The 21,776-nt window shown below is 40.9% G+C and overlaps 1 protein-coding gene and 1 long non-coding RNA gene across 6 annotated transcripts in view; one reads left to right on the top strand and one right to left on the bottom strand.

The window, feature by feature from the left end:
• The window catches only part of PLD5 (phospholipase D family member 5), a 422,185-nt gene that overhangs the window by 322,055 nt on the left and 78,354 nt on the right, over positions 1 to 21,776 (top strand). The gene's annotated exons all lie outside the window — the stretch shown is intronic.
• LOC103880464 lies at positions 1,989 to 19,847 on the bottom strand. Of its 2 annotated transcripts, XR_641503.4 has the most exons (5): positions 19,719 to 19,847; positions 17,407 to 17,510; positions 9,321 to 9,394; positions 2,654 to 3,193; positions 1,989 to 2,210 (listed from the first exon to the last, which is right to left on the bottom strand). It is a non-coding gene; the product is annotated as an uncharacterized LOC103880464 (long non-coding RNA). The 2 variants fall into 2 exon arrangements; XR_641502.4 differs by lacking the exon at positions 1,989 to 2,210 and having other exon boundaries at positions 2,596 to 3,193.

Below are 21,776 nucleotides of genomic sequence, written 5' to 3'. Positions count from 1 at the left end.
CCCTGGGACTGATTCCCCCCTAGTGATGTCTGTCTGCTTCTAGTCCCTCCTTGTTGTCATTCATCATGAACTCCACACAAAGATTCATATTCCTCAATTTCTCATACCCCTCTAGCACTCAGAAACCTCTAGTGACTCTCTTCAGCCTGACATTCAAAGTTCTCCTCAGTTTCACTCCTATCTGTGTTTCTAACTGTAACTTTTATGGCCCCGTACACCAGCAAAAACACATTTCTACCTATTTTCTGGGCAAGATTCATATTTCACCTCTTACGTCTTTGCCCATACTCACATACATGGAATGCTTTCCACTCTCATACAGCCTGGTGACATTTCTATCCATTACATGCTCAGAGATTTAAACAGTGGCGTATGTCTGGAGATTTATTTATAATGGCTAAAAAGGAAAGAAAAGGGAACAGCCTATGAATCTAACAATAGAACGGCAAAATTATTCTACGTGTACTTCATGAAACGTGATGCAGGCATTAAATACGCCTTCCAGAAATATTTAATGAAAAAAGCAAGTTGCAAAATTCTATCTGCATATAGATTTTTGTGTATATATTTGTATATTAATATATGCATATTCATAGTGCATATATCAGTTATGAATATGCACAGGTGCCCACAACAAAAATGAACACTGGCTTAAATATATCAGTTTGCTTGTTTTATGCAACAGGAAGTCCGTGGGTAAACAGCTCAGGGCTGCTATGATGACTCAAGGAAACGACCAAGGACCTTGGGTCTTTCTGCCTTTATCCTCATGTTGGTTGCCTCATGGTCAAAAGGTGGCTGAAAACCTATAGGTCTGTGTTACAAGTAGCAAGCAGTGAGAAGGACAATAGTACAAAAGGGAGAGGGCACAGCAATTTTTCCTGCTAAGACTTTGTCTCCATTTAGGAATGGAAGGGTCCTCTAGGCACTTCTCTTACATCTCACTGGCTACTACCTGGCCATCTCTGACTGGAGAGAAGGGGTTGTGGCCAGATGCTGGATCAACCAATGGACCGAGTTTGCCATAGTGGATATGCCTGTAAGATTAATTTCAGATTTGATTTTAATCTCCTCTGATGCTAGGATAATAAGCATGTATTACTTTTTTATCGGTGAAAAATTGAAAATTTAAGAAGCTACCTATCTCACGATGAATGTTACCTCCTCCTTAAAGCCATCATTTTAATAAGTGGATGAGATGTTTGCTTATTTACCTCAGGTATATGTGGAAATAGGATAGATCTTAGAGTTAGAAAACCATGAGTTCAAATTCCTTTGTGTCCATGACTAAACTGCATTCTCTGAAAACCTCAGTTTCTTCATCTGCGAAGTGTTGATTGTACTATACTATCTTATGGGGCTTTTGTGAAGGTTACATTAAATTGAATGTGAAAATATAGAAGAGACTAATAGCTTGTCAACACTAGTATTTTTCTCTTGAAAATTCTTGAAATACAGTATCTTTCTCATTTACCTCTATTTTGCTCTTTGTTTTAATTGCGTAGTTTTTCATTCCTCAACATTTTTTGGGAAGGCCATGACTATCTATCTTTTTTCATAGAATCTTTTTTTAAAAGATACTCCTTACAGGCCAGGTCAGGCATGGTGGCTCACGCCTGTAATCCCAGCGCTTTGGGAAGCCAAGGTGGGTGGATCACTTGAGGTCAGGAGTTCAAGACCAGCCTGGCCAACGTGGTGAAACCCTGTCTCTACTAAAAATACAAAAACCAGCCGGGCGTGGTGGCAGACACTTGTAATCCCGGCTACTCAGGAGGCTGAGGCAGGAGAATTGCTTGAACCCGGGAGGTGGAGGTTGCAGTGAGCTGAGATCGTACCACTCCAGCCTGGGTGACAGACTGAGACTCCGTCTCAAAAATATATATATTCATTCCTTACAGAATTCAGAATAGTGTCTATAGCCCATAGTATACAAGCAACCAATATATTAAAATTGAATTGATATTTTATTAAAAATATTTGAATGATCCATCATGGGATAACTGCCAAGAAATTGATGGTATCCCTTTTCCTCCACACTCTGGGCTAGGACTTGGGTAATGAATTGGGATTGTTGCCAAGCACCTATTTCTGGATAATCACTCTGAGTTTGTGCTAACAGATGCTGGCTCCACGATAGTCATCAAGAAGCCACAGGGCTGTAGGGTCCTCTAGAATGCTGTCAACACCACAAGCTGTGAGGCTTTTTCATCCTGTCCAAGAAAAAAATATACAGTAAAAGAGTCTCATGTCAAATTTAAAATGCCAACCTTAAAAAAAAAAAAAGAGCAGAGAGGTTTATTCTTTTCATTCTATTTCAATGATGTAGCCAGTGTAAGATGTTAGAAAATGAAAAGGGAGACCCATGAAAGTTCTAATGAGGGGAATTAAGAGACTCTTAAGGGGATTATGAGTATGATTCTCTAACAAACAAACAGTTTCCCTTCTACAGTCTCTCTCTACCCCAGGCAAGGCTTGTGGTGCTGTGTTGTCATTGCTCATCTTATCGGAAATTAATAGAGAATTTTGTTTATGGACATCTAAAGCTAGCTACAGTTATTTTTTTGCCCTCTTCCCCAAATCAAAATTATGAATACATACTATTCACAGTTTTATTAATATTCCTGGTCATAATGCTCCCAAATAATATACACACCTAATAATTCCATTCTAGGAGTTTGCAGTTCGATGTATTGATAAGTGCTTATACCCAGCCTCTTTCTCCCTACTGTCTTTAGTTTCTCATTTTTTGTTGTTGTTGTTGGAAGCACCCTGGCCTGTGGTAGGTTCCCGTTGCATTTGGCAAATAGAGCATTATCCATCGGAGTAGCCATGTGGGGCTGGGCTGCGTTGATTATGTGGGGCCAGTTGGGAGACGGCCTCATTTATTTCAGGAACACACTGTGACAAATGTATGTGTTCCCGGTGGATTCCAAATGCCATAAACATAGGCAGCCAGCTGTCTTGGTAAGTCGCCACTGCTCAAGTCTTCCGGCATTGTTTTATGCAGTGTGGTGCTGAGCAGGTCAAACTACCTGCTTTAAGAAGCCTGCTACAGGGAGGAGGAGAAACAGCAGGAACTGGGGGAAGAAGTCCTGGGGCTCCATAGGAAAGTTCGGGTGGTCCATTCCAGGGTTCTGACTCTTGGATCTCATCTGTTGATTGCCCTGCACCTCAGGAATCCATTTGTCCTCCCCTACAGGAAAAACACCAAAGTACTTCAAATGCTTACTGCCCTTCCATCCACAGTCCCCTGGATTTCTCATGCTTTTGTTTTTTTCTCATAGTGCAGTGGGTCCCAAAAGTGGAGAGGAAGGAATTGCAAGCTTCAAGTTTAAAAGTCAGTTGAATCTTAACTTCTCAGAGTCAGAAGACAACTGAGGTTGGGCACAGTAGCTCACACTGTAATCCCAGCACTTTGGGAGGCTGAGGTGGGTGGATCACTTGAGGACAGGGTTCGAGACCAGCCTGGCCAACAGGGTGAAACACAGTCTCTACTAAAAATACAAAAATTAACCAGGCATTGTGGTGGGCGCCTGTAACCCCAGCTACTCAGAAGGCTGAGGCACAAGAATTGCTTGAATCCAGGAGGCGGAGATTGCAGTGAGCCGAGATCACACCACTGCACTCCAGCCTGGGTGACGGAGTGAGACTCCATCTCAAAAACTAAAAATAATTGTAAAAAAAGAGGACACCTGAGAGTTATGGTTTCCAACTGCAGTGAGGTAGAGCCTGGGGCACCGCAGCAAATTCATGTAGGTGCTGTGGATATTTCAAATTTTCAAGGCAAACCTAGTAAAATTTGTTGCTCTGGTCACCACAGAAGCTATTATTTTGAAGCAGTTAATAATTTCAGTGTTCATGGCGAAACTAGGATTTTGGTGTTTGCTGTAACAGAAAACAGGGGTTAGGCAAAACTCTTCGTAGAACAAGAAATGAAGCAATTTCCAATCTGATTCCAAGGTTTGAAAAGCTGTGCGGTGCTGAACAGGTCCACACATCCCATTAGTGAGTAATTGTGGGTATTTGGGAATGAAAAATATATTTTATGTGTACAACTTTTTTCAAACAGCTACAAAATTGTTAGGATATAAATAAATATGAAGTCATTTGGACCTAACTACATAAAAACATCAAACTCTTAGGTGTTTCTTTTGGCTTAGGGAGTCCATGAAACAATAATTGAGACACTAAGGGTGCTGTGATCCAAGAAAATGTGAGAACCTCTGCCTTAGAGTCCAGCTAGTCCAGCTAGTCTGATGTACTGATCATTGCTTTTCCCCTTACTCTTTATTTCCTCTTTTTGGAAGCACCATGACCTGTGGTGGGTTCTCATTGCATTTGACAAATAAAGCATTATACATGATGGTAGCCATGTGGGGCTGGGATGATTTGATTATACCGGGCCAGTTGAGAGACAGCCCATTTGATAATATTGACACTTGTTTGATAACATTACAAATATTTAACAAGGAATGATGTCTTAACAAGATACTCAAACTACAGTAAAGCAAAGCATACTACCGTTTATCACCAGCCATACTTACTAAAATTTTAAAATATACATATTTGTTCTAGAACTGGTGGGTCTGAACTCATCCTCAGAAGCCTGTGGGAGAAATCATACTCCAAAATAAAGCAAGATTAAGATAAACCAAACATACACATAACATGTTAACAGGCTTATAATTTTGAGTAAGAGCTTTGTTAATGGAAGATTACAAATTATGTTTTGAAATGAATACCTGAGTTAGGGATGGAGTTAGTGGAAATTATATGAATATTCCACTTTCCTTTTGCTGTTGTTTAAGTTACAGTAACATGAACTCAGACCTCCACCATTCCTTTTCTTTAGATGGTACTATGATTGGCTTTTTTATTTTGTTATTATTTTTTAGAGACAGAGTCTCGCTCTGTCACCCAGCCTGGAGTGCAGTGGCGCGAGTTCAAGTGATTCCTGTGCTTCAGCCTCCCAAGTAGCGGGGATTTCAGGCATCCACCACCACACCTGGCTAATTTTTGTATCTTTAGTAGAGATGGGGTTTCACTATGTTGGCCAGGCTGATCTTGAACTCCTGATGTCAAGTGATCCACCTGCCTCGGCCTCCCACAGTGCTGGGATTACAAGCGTGAGCCATGGCGCCCTGCCAGTGCTATAGTTGGCTTTCTATTTGCCCTTGAATGTATTTGAGAATTTGGGAACAAAGACCATCACAAAGTGAAGATGACATATAATCAAGGGGTGTAAGTAAAGGTCGGGAATAAGCCCTGGAGATGATACAGATAGAGACAGAGATACAGGTTAGGTATAAATAATCTCAGAATAGTTTTAAAAGTCAACAATTTTTCAAAAACACTTAAAACTCACACCAATTTGGAGAATGCCTCTGGAGAAACAAACAAACAAACAAACAAAAAATGTATTGGGTTTCTTAGGGATACTGATGGCCAAGTATCGGAAAGTTTCACTTGTTGAGTTTAACCTGAGTGACAGAGCAGTTGTGAGTTATTTGCCACTGGGAGAGGATTCATTAGCTCCCAGAGCTGCAGGGCTTCCAGATGTGCGGGGAACAACTGCATGAGAGGAGAGGCAGATGTCAGGCAAGACCAATTGACTTCTCCCTTTAAAATATGGATCAGAATCATCATTAATCAAACAGCAAATACTTTTGCGCTCTGTCTTTAGGGAAGCAACTATACATACATTGGCAAAGAAGATTGTGTAGACTGTGGATGGCCTGGGATGCTAAATTTAAAAGTTTGAGGTTTATCTTTTCTACAGTGGAGAACCATTGAAGATTTTTGACTTAATGAAAGAAGTATTTTCCCAGCACTTTGGGAGGTCGAGGCAGGAGGATCATGAGGTCAAGAGATTGAGACCATCCTGGCCAACATGGTGAAACCCCGTCTCTACTAAAAATTAGCTAGGCATGGTGGTGTGTACCTGTAGTCCCAGGTACTTAGGAGGCTGTGGCAGGAGAATCGCTTGAACCTGGGAGGCAGAGGTTGCAGTGAGCGGAGATCTTGCCACTGCAGTCCAGCCTGGTGACAGAGCGAGACTCTGTCTTAAAAAAAAAAAAAAAAAAAGACATTGAAGAGACATTTTTACAAAGCAGTCAGTGTGGCACATTGGAGCTGCTTCAAGACTAGTGTTGGGCTCAGGAGGCAGAGGCTGTTTAATGTTCTCTACAGCAGGGCTATCCAATAGAAGTATAATGAGACCATGTACGTGATGCTAAATCTTATGCATGTTAAAAAAAATTTAAAGCCAAAAATTATTTAACCCAACACATCAATATTAAAAATTATCGATATATTTTCCATTATTGATACTAAGTCTCCTAAATCCAGTGTGTATTTTACACATATGAACATTTGTCCGTTGGGTCTAGCCACATTTTAAGGGTTCAATAGCTACATGTGGCTTTTCACTACTGTATCAGACGCAGCAGCCCTACTGCCTTGCTACTCCAAGTGTGATCTGCAGACCGGCAGTATTGGCATCGTTTGAGAGCTTGTTAGAAATGCAGAATTCTCATGCCCTTCCTCCGACCTATTGAATGAGAGTCTCAATTTTAATAAGTTCAAATCACCCCAGGTGATTTGTGTGCATGTTAAAGTCTAGAAGTACTGACTTCTCGCACAGTGGTTCTCAGCACGATCCTTAGACCAGGAGCAGAAGCTGCTTTACCACCTGGGATTTTTTTTTTTTTTTTTGAGACCTAGTCTCCCTCTGTCACCTAGGCTGGAGTGCAGTGGCATGATCTCAGCTCACTGCAGCCTTGACCTCCTGGGCTCAGGTGACCCTCCTGCCTCAGCTTCCCAAGTATCTGGAAACATAGATAGGCACCATAACACTTGGTTAATTTTTCAAAATTATTTGTAGAGACAGGGTCTCCCTATGTTGCCCAGGCTGATCTCAAACTCCTAAGCTCAAGCAATCCTCCTGCCTTGGTCTCCCAAAGTACTGGGATTACAGGCATGAGGCACCACGCCCACCCTACCTGGCAAATCCTTGAGTTCCAACACAGACCTATTAAATAGAAACTCTGGAGCCAGAAATTTAGTTCTAACAAGCCATCCAGGTGATTCCTATGCACATTCAAGTTTGAGAACTACTATTTTAGAACATCTTTCTCTGGCAAAAATATTGTTATCTTCCCTATGGACCTTATATTTTGATATTTTTTTTCTAATTCCTTTTTTTTAAGGAACTAATATAGTTTGGCACTATCATTACTCAACACACATCTCTTCATTGATATTACAGGGAGGGGAATGGAAACCTAGGATATTCTATTGTCTCATTAAATATATATTGATATATATGCATATATATACAACTATTGAAATAAGTGTCAATAACAGCTTCTGGTCAGTATGTAATAAAAGCTACAATTTATTGAGCATTTCCTGTGTCTTCAGCCCTATATAGAATATTTTACACTTATTCCTCTAGCCCTCTTCTAGCTCTTTGTAAGGTAGGCTGAAATATAGGAATATCCACATCTCACAATGAGTGCCCTAGTTTCCCAGGGCTTACATCTGGTCAGTGACAGAGCCAGGACTCCACCTAGGTCAGCCTGATCCCAACGCCTGTGTGTACCACTCACCACCCTGCATAAGCATTACCCTGCTATGTTTAAATAATTTAAACTAAAAGCAAAAGCACTTGAGATTTTAGTGAGTGTGCAATGGAAGTGTGATATTTGAAACACTGAAAGTAGCTCACAGGTTAACCATGAACTGTCCTCCCTACACACACACACACACAAAATTCTAGTTTTGTTTTGAGACAGAGTCTTGCTCTGTCGCCCAGGCTGGAGTGCAGTGGCAAAATCTCAGCTCACTGCAATCTCTGCCTCCTGGCTTCAAGCAATTCTCCTACCTCAGCCTCCCGAGTAGCTGGGACCACCACCATGCACCACCATGCCCGGCTAATTTTTGTATTTTCAGTAGAGGTGGGATTTCACCTTGCTGGCCAGGATGGTCTCAAACTTTTGACCTCAAGTGATCTGCCCACCTCGGCCTCCCAAAGTGCTGGGATTACAGACGTGAGCCACCATGCCTGGCCTATACACACTCAATTCTACCTGTGCTACCTACAGTGATTTCTGGTTAGAAACCACAGCCCAGGGCAGCACAGGCTCAGGTAAATCCAAAGAAGACAAGGGTAACACAGCATTGAATATCTTCGCAGCAGCGCAGCACTGGCTGACAGTGAGGGACTGAGAGAATAGGGGTGGGAAGAAATCGAGTCCTCTGCCTGTCAAAAGAGTCTTTAATCACTGACATTGTTTAGAATTGCTGGTACCAGATAAACCAACTGAGCTTTTAGAATTTATTTTTAAATTCCCTGCAGACAAAGCCTCCTTTGATTGTCCTGGAACAGAATGCTCCCTCTGCTCCCCTTGCCCCCATTAGTTCACTGCCTTGCTGAAAATAACGGGACATTTTGCTAAGGGTCTGTCCCCAATGCTTCCCTAGGGCTTGCAATGTTCTGATTAGGGGCACAAGAAATCTACACCATAAAAGTCTCCAGGAGAGAAGGTAATTGCCCCACTCATGCCACTCTGTCGCCTCCCACATTGTGCTGCATGAGTGGCTCACCTGCAAGTGATTGCTCATGCAATTGTATAAAACAAGTAGATGAACAACTGGATATAACAATTCAAATATTCTCTTCAGGGTTCCCTGAATATTCAGCTCCCCTTTGGCAACCGTCTACGTGTTCCCTGGGTAATTTCTGGATATACTGCAGTGTTGAAGAGGACTCTGATAATTAGCCTCGAATTGTTTTCCATCCCACAGCGAAGTATCTTTGCACTGGAGTAGAATGTAAAGACACAAAATCAGCCATTTTTCTGAATTATAACATGTTTATGTCCTTTCTAGACATGGAGGGATCAGTGGCTTCTTGATAGGGTGGAATGTAGTACTTATTTTCTAAAGTCAATCATCATTTTTGTTTCATTCTATAATAACAGATTCTGCAACATGGCAGCAGCTTGTGATTCTGTGGAGACTTCATTGTGATTTGAGTGTTAATTAATGCATTTGTAGCTGGCAGAATATGAACATCCTTTTCTCTGAACAGAATCATTGCAACAACACCATCTTGTCTTCCTGAAAACCTATGCTTTGAAAATAGCCTGGGAAAGTCAGCACCAGAGTAGTCATTGGAAAGCATCTAGGAAGAAAAAGATAGCCTTATGATGGATTTGTGAAGAAAAATTCTCATGTTAAAAGCTTCTTTTCTCTCCAGGACACAGTGAGGGACCTCACAGAGAAGAGCAATGCAAGTGCATTGTGCTGGGACTTACTGAGTTGTGATAACTGACGGGGTTTCTATTCTGCCTCCAGCAGAAGTGGAGTTGGAACATGGGAAGTCTGGAAGCTGGAACACAAGATAGGTTAGAGCACCAATAATACGTGCAGAAAGATAGAATAGCTAAAGGTTCATAATGAACATATAAATGGCAAGTGTATATATGAGCAATCACAATAGCATTTCAGCACATAGAGACTGGGTGAAGATATTATAGTTCTAGATGCTGGATAAGCTTTAACCTGGAGGGTTGTTAGAAAACCGAGATATACCTAATGTAAATGACGAGTCAATGGGTGCAGCACACCAACATGGCACATGTATACATATGTAACAAACCTGCATGTTGTGCACATGTACCCTAGAACTTAAAGTATAAAAAAAAAAAAAAAAAAAAAAAACAAAGAAAGAAATCGCTCAGTACCACGGATAGCTCAGGGAACATATACATTTGTTATCAATTAACCCATTTTATCTAAATGCAGACAGTTGATTAGCACCTATTCCAAAAAGTGGGCACCAGCCCAATGGTAAAAGACCGGCAATTCACATCCAGCCTGGGCCCCCAATGTCAAAGCCTGAATCTTTCTTTGCACCAGACTCGCCCGTGTTGGTCCCTGCCATGTGTCCCAGATGGGTTTGTAGACCTTACGGAAGGCGATTTGGTAACTTGCTGCCCATGCACTTTTGGGCTCGGTAGTGACAAAGGACCAGTGGAAATCCCCTGTCTGAAGGCCTTGTTCGCTTTGTTCCTGGATCCCAGCAGAGGGACCCTGCACTCCTTTTGAAAGAGGAATATTTATTTATCGATTTTATGGAAAATCATGAAATTCTCAAACGTTGCCAGTCTGAAAAGCAGAAAACAATTAGGTTGACCTGCTCTAATTTAAAAACATTTATCTGGAATTGTTGTGGTTTTTGTTTGCTCTTCAGTGCAAACTTTTTTTTATTTTTATAAGTTCTAGGGTACAGGTACAAAACGTGCAGGTTTGTTGCATAGGTATACACATGCCATGGTGGTTTGCTGCACCCATCACCTACATTGGGTATTTCTCCTAATGCTATCCCTCCCCTAGCCCCCCACCACCCAACAGGCTCCAGTGTGTGATGTTACCCTCCCTGTGTCCATCTGTTCTCATTGTTCAACTCCCACTTATGAGTGAGAACGTGCGGTGTTTGATTTTCTGTTCTTGTGTTAGTTTGATTAGAATGATGGTTTCCAGCTTCATCCATGTCCCTGCAAAGGACATGAACTCATCCTTTTTTATGGCTCCATAGTATTCCATGGTATATATGTGCCACATTTTCTTTATCCAGTCTATCATTGATGTACATTTGGGTTGCTATTGTGAACATACGTATACATGTGTCTTTATAGTAGAATGATTTATAATCCTTTGGGTATATACCCAGTAATGGGATTGCTGGCTCAAATGGTATTTCTGGTTCTAGATCCTTGAGGAATCATCATCACACTGTCTTCCACAATGGGTGAACTAATTTACACTCCCACCAACAGTGTACAAGCTTTCCTATTTCTCCACATCCTCTCCAGCATCTGTTGTTTCCTGACTTTTTAATGATCCCTATACTAACTGGCATGAGATGGTATCTCATTGTGGTTTTGATTTGCATTTCTCTGATGACCAGTGATGATGAGCTTTTTTTCGTATGTTTGTTGGCTGCAGAAATGTCTTATTTTGAGAAGTGTCTGTTCATATCCTTTGGACACTTTTTGATGTTTTTTTTTTTTTTTCTTGTAAATTTACGTTCTTTGTAGATTCTGGATATTAGCCCTTTGTCAGAGGGATAGATTGCAAAAATTTTCTCCCATTCTGTAGGTTGCCTGCTCACTGTGATGATAGTTTCCTTTACTGTGCAGAAGCTCTTTAGTTTAATTAGATCCCATTTGTCAATTTTGGCTTTTGTTACCATCGCTTTTGGTGTTTTAGACATGAAGTCTTTGCCCATGCTTATGTCCTGAATGGTATTGCCTAGGTTTTCTTTTAGGATTTTTGTGATTTTCCATCTTATGTTTAAGTCTGTAATCCATCTTGAGTTAATTTTTGTATAAACTGTAAGGAAGGAGTACAGTGTCAGTTTTCTGCATATGGCTAGCCAGTTTTCCCAACACCATTTATTAAATAGGGAATCCTTTCCCCATTGCTTCTTTGGGTCAGGTTTGTCAAAGATCAGATAGTTGTAGATGTGTGGTATTATTTCTGAGGGCTCTGTTCTGTTCCATTGTCTTGTATGTCTGGTTTTATACCAGTACCATGCTGTTTTGGTTACTGCAGCCTTGTAGTATAGTTTGAAGTCAGGTAGGATGATGCCTTCAGCTTTATTCTTTTTGCTTAGGATTGTCTTGGCTATGCAGGCTCTTTTTTGGTTCCATATGAAGTTTAAAGTAGCTTTTTCCAATTCTATGAAGAAAGTCAATGGTAGCTTGATGGGGATAGCATTGAATTTATACATTACTTTGGCCAGTGTAGCCATTTTCATATTGATTCTTCCCATCCATGAGTATGGGATGTTTTTTGTTTGTGTCCTCTCTTATTTCCTTGGGCAGTGGTTTGTTGTTCTTCTTGAAGAAGTCCTTCACATCCCTTGTAAGTTCTATTCCTAGGTATTTTATTCTATTAGTAGCAATCACGAATGGGAGTTCACTCATGATTTGGCTGTTTGTCTATTATTGGTGTATAGAAATACCTGTGATATTTGCACATTGATTTTGTATTCTGAGACTTTGCTGAAGTTGCTTATCAGCTTAAGGAGATTTTGCACTGAGACAGTGGTGTTTTCTAAATACACAATCATGTCATCTGCAAACAGAGACAATTTGACTTCCTCTCTTCCTATTTGAATACGCTTTATTTCTTTCTCTTGCCTGATTGCCCTGGCCAGAACTTCCAATACTATACTGAATAGGAATAGTGAAAGAGGGCATCCTTGTCTTATGCTGGTTTTAAGGGAACGCTTCCAGTTCTTGCCCATTCAGGATGATATTGGCTGTGGGTTTATCATAAATAGTTCTTATTATTTTGAGATATGTTCCACTGATACCTAGTCTATTGAGAGTTTTTAGTATGAAGGGGTGTTGAATTTTGTCAAAGGCCTTTTCTGCATCTATTGAGATAATCATGTGGTTTTTGTCATTGGTTCTGTTTATGTGATGTATTATGTTTATTGATTTGCATATGTTGAACCAGCCGTGCATCCCAGGGACAAAGCCCACTTGATCGTGGTGGATAAGCTTTTTGATATGCTGCCAGATTCAGTTTGCCAGTATTTTATTGAGGATTTTCACATCCATGTTCATCAGGGATATTGGCCTGAAATTTTCTCTTTTTGCTGTGTCTCTGCCAGGTTTTGGTATCAGGATGATGCTGGCCTCATAAAATGAGTTACGGAGGATTCCCTCTTTTTCTATTGTTTGGAATAGTTTCAGAAGGAATGATACCATCTCCTCTTTGTACCTCTGGTAGAATTTGGTTGTGAATCCATCTGGTCCCGGACTTATTTTTTTTTTTTTTTTTTTTTTTTTTTTTTGGTTGGTAGGCTATTAATTAGTGCCTCAATTTCAGAACTTGTTATTGGTCTATTCAGGGATTTGACTTTGTCCTGGTTTAGACTTGGGAGGGTGTATGTGTCCAGGAATTTATCCATTTCTTCTAGATTTTCTGGTTATATGCGTAGAGGTGTGTATTGTATTCTCTGATGGTAGTTTGTATTTCTGTGGGATCTGTGGTAATATCCCCTTTATCATTTTTCTTGTGTCTAGTTGATTCTTCTCTCTTTCTTCTTTATTAATCTGACTAGCAGTCCATCTATTCTGTTGATCTTTTCAAAAATCCAGCTCCTGGATTCATTGATTTTTTGAAGGGTTTTTTGTGTCTCTATCACCTTCACTTCTACTCTCATCTTAGTTATTTCTTGTCTTCTGCTAGCTTTTGAATTTGTTTGCTCTTGCTTCTCTAGTTCTTTTAATTGTGATGTTAGGGTGTCGATTTTAGATCTTTCCTGCTTTCTCTTGTGAGCATTTAGTGCTATCAATTTCCCTTTCCACACTGCTTTCAGTGTGTCACAGAGATTCTGGTACATTGTGTCTTTGTTCTCATTGGTTTCAAAGAACATCTTTATTTCTGCCTTCATTTTGTTATTTACCCAGTAGTCATTCAGGAGCAGGTTGTTCAGTTTCCATGTAGTTGTGCAGTTTTGAGTGAATTTCTTAATCCTGAGTTCTAATTTGATTGTACTGTAGTGTGAGAGACTGTTATGATTTCTGTTCTTTTGCATTTGCTGAGGAGTGTTTTCCTTCCATTTATGTGGTCAATTTTAGAATAAGTGCATTGAGGTGCTGCGAAGCATGTATATTCTGTTGATTTGGAGTGGAGAGTTCTTAGATGTCTATTAGGTCTGCTTGGTCCAGAACTGAGTTCAAGTCCTGAATATCCTTGTTAATTTTCTGTCTCATTGGTCTAATATTGACAGTGGGGTGTTAAAGTCTCCCACTATTATTGTGTGGGAGTCTAGGTCTCTTTGTAGGTCTCTAAGAACTTGCTTTATGAATCTGGGTGCTCCTGTATTGGGTGCATATATATTTATGATGGTTGGTTCTTCTTGTTGCATTGATCCCTTTACCACTATGTAATGCCCTTCTTTGTCTTTTTTGATCTTTGTTGGTTTAAAGTCTGTTTTATTAGAGATTAGGATTGCAACTCCTGCTCGTTTTTTGCTTTCCACTTGCTTGGTAAATATTTCTCCATCTCTTTATTTTGAGCCTATGTGGTTTTTTTCCATGTGAAATGGGTCTCCTGAATACAGCACACTGATGGGTCTTGACTCTTGTCCAATTTTCCAGTCTGTATCTTTTAATTGGGACATTTAGCCCATTTACATTTAAGGTTAATATTGTTATGTGTGAATTTGATCCTATCATTATGATGCTAACTGATTATTTTGCCCATTAGTAGATGCAGTTTCTTCCTAGTGTCGATGATCTTTACAATTTGGTATGTTTTTGCAAAACACCCGACTGGTACTGGGTGTTCCTTTCCATGTTTAGTGCTTCCTTCAAGAGCTCCTATAAGGCAGGCCTGGTTGTAACAAAATCTCTCAGCATTTGCTTGTCTGTAAAGGATTTTATTTCTCCTTCAATTATGAAGCTCAGTTTGGCTGGATATGAAATTCTGAGTTGAAAATTCTTTTAAGAATGTTGAATACTGGCCCCACTCTCTTCTGGCTTCTAGGGTTTCTGCAGAGAGATCTGCTGTTAGTCTGATGGGCTTCCCTTTGAGGGTAACTCGACCTTTCTCTCTGGCTGCCCATAACACTTTTTCCCTTGTTTCAACCCTGTTGAATCTGACAATTATGTGTCTTGGGGTTGCTCTGCTCGAGGAGTATCTTTGTGGTGGTCTCTGTATTTCCTGAATTTGAATGTTGGCCTGTCTTGCTAGGTTGGGAAGTTCTCCTGGATAATATCCTAAAAGTGTTTTCCAGCTTGGTTCCATTCTCTCTGTCACTTTCAGGTACTCCAATCAAATGTAGATTTGGTCTTTTCACATAGTCCTGGATTTCTTGCAGGTTTTATTCATTCCTTTTCATTGTTTTTTCTCTAATCTTGTCTTCTAGCTTTATTTCATTAAGGTGATCTTCACTCTCTGATATCCTTTCTTCAGCTTGATCGATTTGGTTATTGATACTTGTGTATGCTTCACGAAGTTCTCGTGCTGTGTTTTTCAGCTCCGTCAGGTCATTTATGTTCTTCTCTAAACTGAATATTCTAGTTAGCAATTCGTCTAACCTTTTTTCAAGGTTCTTAGCTTCCTTGCATTGGGTTAGAACAAGCTCCTTTAGCTCGGAGGAGTTTGTTATTATCCACCTTCTGAAGCCTACTTATGGTCAATTCATCAAACTCATTCCCCATCCAGTTTTGTTCTCTTGCTGTTGAGGACGTGTGATCCTTTGGAGAAGAGGTGTTCTGGGTTTTGGAATACTCAGCCTTTTTGCACTGGTTTCTCCCCATCTTCGTGGATTTATCTACCTTTGGTCTTTGTTGTTGGTGATCTTCCAATGGGGTTGCTGAGTAGATGTGCTATTCCTTTTTGTTTATTAGTTTTCCTTCCAACAGGTCCCTCTGCTGTGGGTCTGCTGGAGTTTGTTAGAGGTCCACTCCGTACCCTGTTTGCCTGGGTATCACTAGCAGGGCTGTAGAACAGCAAAGATTGCTGCCTTTTTTCTTGAATCTTCATCTGAGGAGCACGTGCCAGATGCCAGTTGGAGCTCTCCTGCATGAGGTATCTGTTGGCTCCACCTGGGAGTTGTCTTCCAGTCAGGATACATGAGAGTCAGGGACTAACTTGAAGAGGCAGTCTGACCCTTAGCAAAGCTCAAACGCTGTGCTGAGAGGTCTGCTGCTCTCTTCAGAGCCGTTGGGCAGGGGCGTTTAAGTCTGTTGAAGCTGCGCCCACAGCCGCCCCTTCCCCCAGGTGCTCTGTCCCAGGGAGATGAGGGTTTTATCTAGAAGTTATCCCTGACTGGGGCTGCTGTCTTTTTTTCAGAGATGCCCTTCCCAGACAGGAGAAATCTAGAGAGGCAGTCTGGCCATAGCAGCCTAGCTGAGCTGCAGTGGGCTCCACCCAGTTCGAATTTCCTGGCGGTTTTGTTTACACTGTGAGGGTAAAACTACCTACTCAAGCCTCAGCAATGGTGGACTCCCCTCCCCCAGCCAAGCTCGAGCATCCCAGGTTGATCTCAGACTGGTGCTGTGCTGGCAGCGACAATTTCAAGCCAGCAGATCTTAGCTTGCTGGACTCCATGGGGTTGGGACCCACTGAACCAGACCACTTGGTTCCTTGGCTTCAGCTTCCTTTCCAGGGGGGTGAACAGTTCTGTCTCGCTGGCATTCCAGGAGCCACTGGGGTGTGGAAAAAAAACTGCGGCTAGTTCAGTGTCTGCCCGAATGGTCACCCAGTTTTGTGCTTGAAACCCAGGGCCCTAGTGGGGTAGGCACTGGAGGGTACCTCCTGGTCTATGGGTTTTGAAGACTGTGGGGAAAGTGCAGTATCAGGGCTGAGGTGCATGGTTCCTCAGGCTTAGTGCCTCACGGCTTCCCTTGGGTAGGGGAGAAAATTCCCTGACCCCTTGCACTTCCCAGGTGAGGTGACACCCCACCCTGGTTCGGCTCACCCTCCATGGGCTGCACCCACTGTCAAGCCATTCCCAATGAGATGAACCTGGTACCTCAGTTGGAAATGCAGAAATCACCTGCCTTCTGTGTCAATCTTGCTGGGAGCTGCAGACCGGAGCTCTTCCTATTTAGCCATCTTTCCAGCCATACCCTTTTTTCATGTTTTGGGGGATACTAATGGTTGCCCTAGAAAGGTAGCCTTCATGTGTATTAAGAAAGGCCTTTCAGTATTAATATACATTGTTTATGGGGGAATTAAAGCACTCCCAGCCCCATGGAGTCATTTGAAATTCTTAATTACACTTATGTTATGGGCATAAATTCATTAGGGCCTTCTCTCTTCTCCCTTTTCTTTGTCTTTGTAAGTAGCAGAGGTCCAGAAGTTCATTATGAACATTCAGTAATGGAATCATGGGGGGTGGTACAAAAAAAAAAACTTCATTAAAATCTTATGGATAAGCTGTGTGGATGAGTGAAGTCTGACATATAGAATACCTTTAAAGAGTGGTATTTTAGTGTTTTAAAATGCATACTTCATATACCACATCAAAGCAGCCTCAGATCCAATTGTCAAACAGATGTGTAGCAGCAGACTGTTGTTTTAATGAGCCAATAACTCATTCCTAACAAGCTTGGTTTGCTTATCATCAGTGGTACTCAAAATATATTGGTACCTTTCACTGAGTTAAAGATGAATGCTCCAAAACTTTTAAGAGGCTCTCACTTCATAAATAGTGGAAATGTATTCTGTAACCCCAAATTACTGTAATCTTAAATTTGTGTTGTTTAATAAGGAATTATTATATATATTCTTACTTAGTACTATAAACTTTGACTTCAGAAAAGCTCTCATTGCCAAAACTATTTTAGCCAAACATTTTTGTCATCTCACCTCTGCCTAGGCTGCAGTGGAGTTCTTGTAGCTTCAAAGTGCTTCTTTTCACATCTTCTTTGATATGCTGATAGTTACCAGACTAAATAATCAAAAAAGTATTCCTTAAATGAAAACAAAAAATTTCACTGGTGACATGTTCATATTACCCTGGTAGTATAAAGACAGGCATGTTTGATTTGTTAGTCCAATTAATGTATTATTTGTGTTCAATCAAAGACTTTCTTTAAAGGCGATTGTTAACCATTATGATGACATGGAGAAACAGACATCTATAAGATTACTAAAAGACCAGCTGTTCTTAATCAAGATGCATCATTCTCACTGGGTGTTTGTTTTTGTAAATGCTGGGGATTCTGGTTCCATTGGTTTGCAGTGGCACCTCAGCATGTGCATTTTGAAAATACTTGCTCAGTATATTTGGTTGTGCAACCTGGTGAGGAACCACTTCCTCCTCAAGCAAACATTCATTTATATGCAGCAATGTAAACACATGTGAATGAGCAAATTGCCCACCTAAATCTCTGCACAAAAGGGTATCTAGTATGCAAAATTATTTTGTTTTTACATGTACCATGATGCACGACACACATTGTTTTCACATAGGCAATCCACATCTATGGATATATTTACTGGATGTGTGATTTTGGATAAGTTTCTGTACCTCTCTGTGCCTTGGTTGCCTCTTTTGTAACATGGAGATGAAAGCCTGATACTCAGTGTTTTTGTGAGGACTTAACAATATCACGTATGTGAAATACTTGGAACTTCATCAGGCAGTTATTAAAGGTTCCATAAATGTTAGTGATACGGTTTGACTGTGTCCCCACCCAAATCTCATCTTGAATTATAGCTCCCATAATCCCCACATGTCATGGAAGGGACCTGGTGGGAGGTAATTGAATCATGGAGATGGGTTTTTCCCATGCTGTTCTCGTGATAATGAATAAGTCTCATGAGATCTGATGCTTTCATAAAGGGCAGTTCCCCTGCACATGCTGTCTCTTGCCTGCTGCCATGTAAGATGTGCCCTTGCTCCTCCTTTGCCTTCTGCCATGATTGTGAGGCCTTCCCAGCCATGTGGAACTGTGAGTCCATTAAACCTCTTTTTCTTTATCAATTACCCAGTCTCAGATATGTCTTTATTAGCAGCATGAGAACAAACTAATATAGTTAGTTATTATAGTTGTCACTGTGAATGCTGCTATCAGTCACTGTGTCTACCCAGGACCCTGTTATAGCCAACATGGCTACTATTTATCATTGTTATTATTACTATCATTATTATGTCTGTCACTCTCAAAAGGCTACCAGAAAGCAAGTGACTATGACTTTATAGTAGGAATAATGGTAAATCTAATTTATAAAGGCAAATTAGGCTTCATTCTTTGGACCTTTCATTTTGTCAGTAACAGAATTACATGTACAACTCAACTCAGTGAACATTCAAGCATATCATACCACTAACTACAGTGGCTCATAAGATATATCACTAGTCTGTGAATTTTAAAGAAGGATTAATTTCTCCATTTTCCCCAAGTTAACTTCCTTCCTGAAAAACTATGTTATCAGTCAGCATCTATTTGGTCAATAACTTCAAGTAAAATGTAGATGTCACATATGTGAATTACTTAGAAAAAAGTTCCATAACTATTAGTGATATGCAAGGAGAGCATAATGAGTCAGTAACTAAAGAGGTGGAAAATCACTTGCTGAATAAAATCAGTGTCTTCCCTGACATATTCACTTTTAATAATCTTGGGATTTGTTTCGGGCTTGGGAGTTGAACGATGCATCTGTGCCAAAGAGAAAAGTCTAGTGGTATGCAGTGGCTTCCATCAGGGTGTGTGTGTGTGTGTGTGTGTACACACACACATGTGCATGAACATGGGTAAATAGAGGCAAGTGTTGTTTTGAGAGGGCCCAGCTAACTTGGGGTTTCAGCACCAGAGCGGCTAGCCACCTTGTCTTAACAGGAAATGAAGGGGAGCTGAACGTGGATGTTTGCTGTGTGCCTCTTATGGGATGCTTCTTTTGACTGGAGGACAGCCTAGTGCCCAGTTGTGCCACCTGTGACCAGGAGGGTCTCTCATACAGGCAGCTTGTTTATGCTGGCAGATGCCCTTGTGGCTCTTGTCTGACCCATGTCCAGTTTATGCCTCCCTGACCATTGCTGTGGCACTGGGAGCCCAACCTTGTGTTCTCCCCAGTTTCCCAGGGAAAACCCAGCCTGGGACAGCCCCTGGTTCTTCAGATGGTGCAAATTCAATATACCACCACAACAGGAAGCAAGTTCAAAGACTTTTACTTACAGATCCTGGGCAAGGACAGCATAATGAGTCAGGGTGCGACGCGGAGAAGTGCTTCATCCCTGGGTTATGCGAGGAAGGATTGAAAAGTCAGGCAGAGATGGAGAATACATGGCAGCTAGTAGTTTGTACAAGGGAACAGGGTGTGTGTCACTTTAAATTCCCAGGTAAACGCCTGATGGCCCACTTAAAGGGCACGCTGGGAACACGAGGAATCCAGTCAGGCAGGTGGCAGAGATGCTTCCGAGTTCTTATCTCTGGCCACCAGCTTGAGCCATTTGGGTGTGGTATAGCACCGGAAATTGCATCAAGGGTGACTGGGCGCTGCTTTTGGTATGAGAAAGTGAAACCTACATTTAAAAGGGATGCCAAGACAACATGAAATTGTAAGAATTTACTACAACTGTATTTTAGAATAGCATCAGCTTTCGTCTTTTCCTTAATCACACCTATCAGTCAGAATAGAATCTAAGGGCTGTTCATTGGTTTCCAAGTGTTTACCATTGTGAAGGTTTGAGACATGCTTTTTTTCACAGTCTATGTTTTACATCCCACTGGTTGCTGGCAGGCTTTTTCTCATTTCCTTTAAAGCCACACACAACCTATTTATCAGACTAAGGATGTGACAGTCTTTTTTAAATTTCCCATAAATAAAAGTTACAACTTGTACTGGAGAAGATGCTTTCTTTCAAAAGGTCATTGAAATCTCAAGATGGTAAAAGCAGCTTGTTCTAGAAATATGGCTGCATAATGATAATCACAGTTCAAACCTTGATCATTTGAGTTTTTTTTCTTAAGTAAAATATCAAGCCCTGTTCTTGCTCCCTCTCAAAAAAGAACGATTTCTTCTGTGAAAGGAATGTAAGTAAAAAGGAGAATGAAGAGAGGAGAGGTGGGAAGCTATTTCAGCTGAGAGAGACCTCTCACCCCCACTATATCGCCCCCTGTGGAGTTTTTATTCCACCTTAGGGAAAAGCTTTTGTAAGATAATAAATTTTCTAGTAAAGCCAGGTCGATACTGGCAGGTGGGAAAACAGTCACGTGGAAGGTTATAAACAATTTGCATTTTAGGCAGAGCAGCAGGAAACTCAGAAAAGCGCCCTCAAAGATTTACAAGTAACATGTACATACTTTGAAATTAATCACATATAAATCAAGTATAGAAGAGCTAAGCAACTGTGTACTAAGTTGTAGAAATTGGAGGCTCCAGTGAGATAACTTAGGCAGTGCTTCCCAAAAGTAGTGTAATGAAGGTTGTGAAAGTGAAGACTCCTGGGGTAATGTAGAGGTGGGAGGAGCCTTTCTGTCCACACCCATCCTCAACCCATTGCATCTGTCAGTGTCAGATTTGTTAACTCACTGGATGCTTGATCTGCTTTTTACAGGTTAAAACAGATAAATAACATTGCATTTCAAAAACTTTCCTTTTAAGCTTACAGTGTCTTGCTCTTGACCTGAATTCCATTTGCAAATAACATGTGCATGTACTGATGATTGACATGGCCCATCGGTGAATCTGGAGACTAGTCATGCTTCAAGAACAATACTGGAGATAGTTTTGTAAAAAACATTTGTCAATTCACTGGAAAAAATTTAATAGAACCTTCCAGGGGTGTGCAGTTCCGTTTGGATAAAGCATACATACTTTTCACATACAAAATTAGTTTTAACAGTCACTTCCCCCACATTCACTTGGGCTTCTGACATCCAGGGGATTGAGGAAGATTTTATTTCCAAGAACAGATGGTTTTTCTGCACTTTCCATAATTGCATACAACTGCATGAATTTCCCTTTTTTGTGTGTGCTTTCAGATGCATGACCAATGGCTGGGTATTAGGAGTTTGACTTCCTTTACCCAAATGCCTCTTTAAAAATAAAGATAATGACTTTCACAGACAGTCACTTATCCTTTGCATATACATGGTCTTCAAAATTGACTCCCTAAAAAGCCTCAAACTTTGCCAAAATTAAGGAATTGAAGGACAAAATTACTTATAGACAGCTGGAGGCTTATTCACATCTGCTGGAATATATATAAATACACACACAACACATTTTAT

This window comes from Papio anubis, chromosome 1, assembly GCF_008728515.1.
Source record: "Papio anubis isolate 15944 chromosome 1, Panubis1.0, whole genome shotgun sequence".
In the NCBI taxonomy this organism is placed as follows: Eukaryota; Metazoa; Chordata; class Mammalia; order Primates; family Cercopithecidae; genus Papio; species Papio anubis.
Note: the sequence above shows the minus strand (reverse complement) of the source record. Positions and strands in the feature narration are given on the sequence as shown.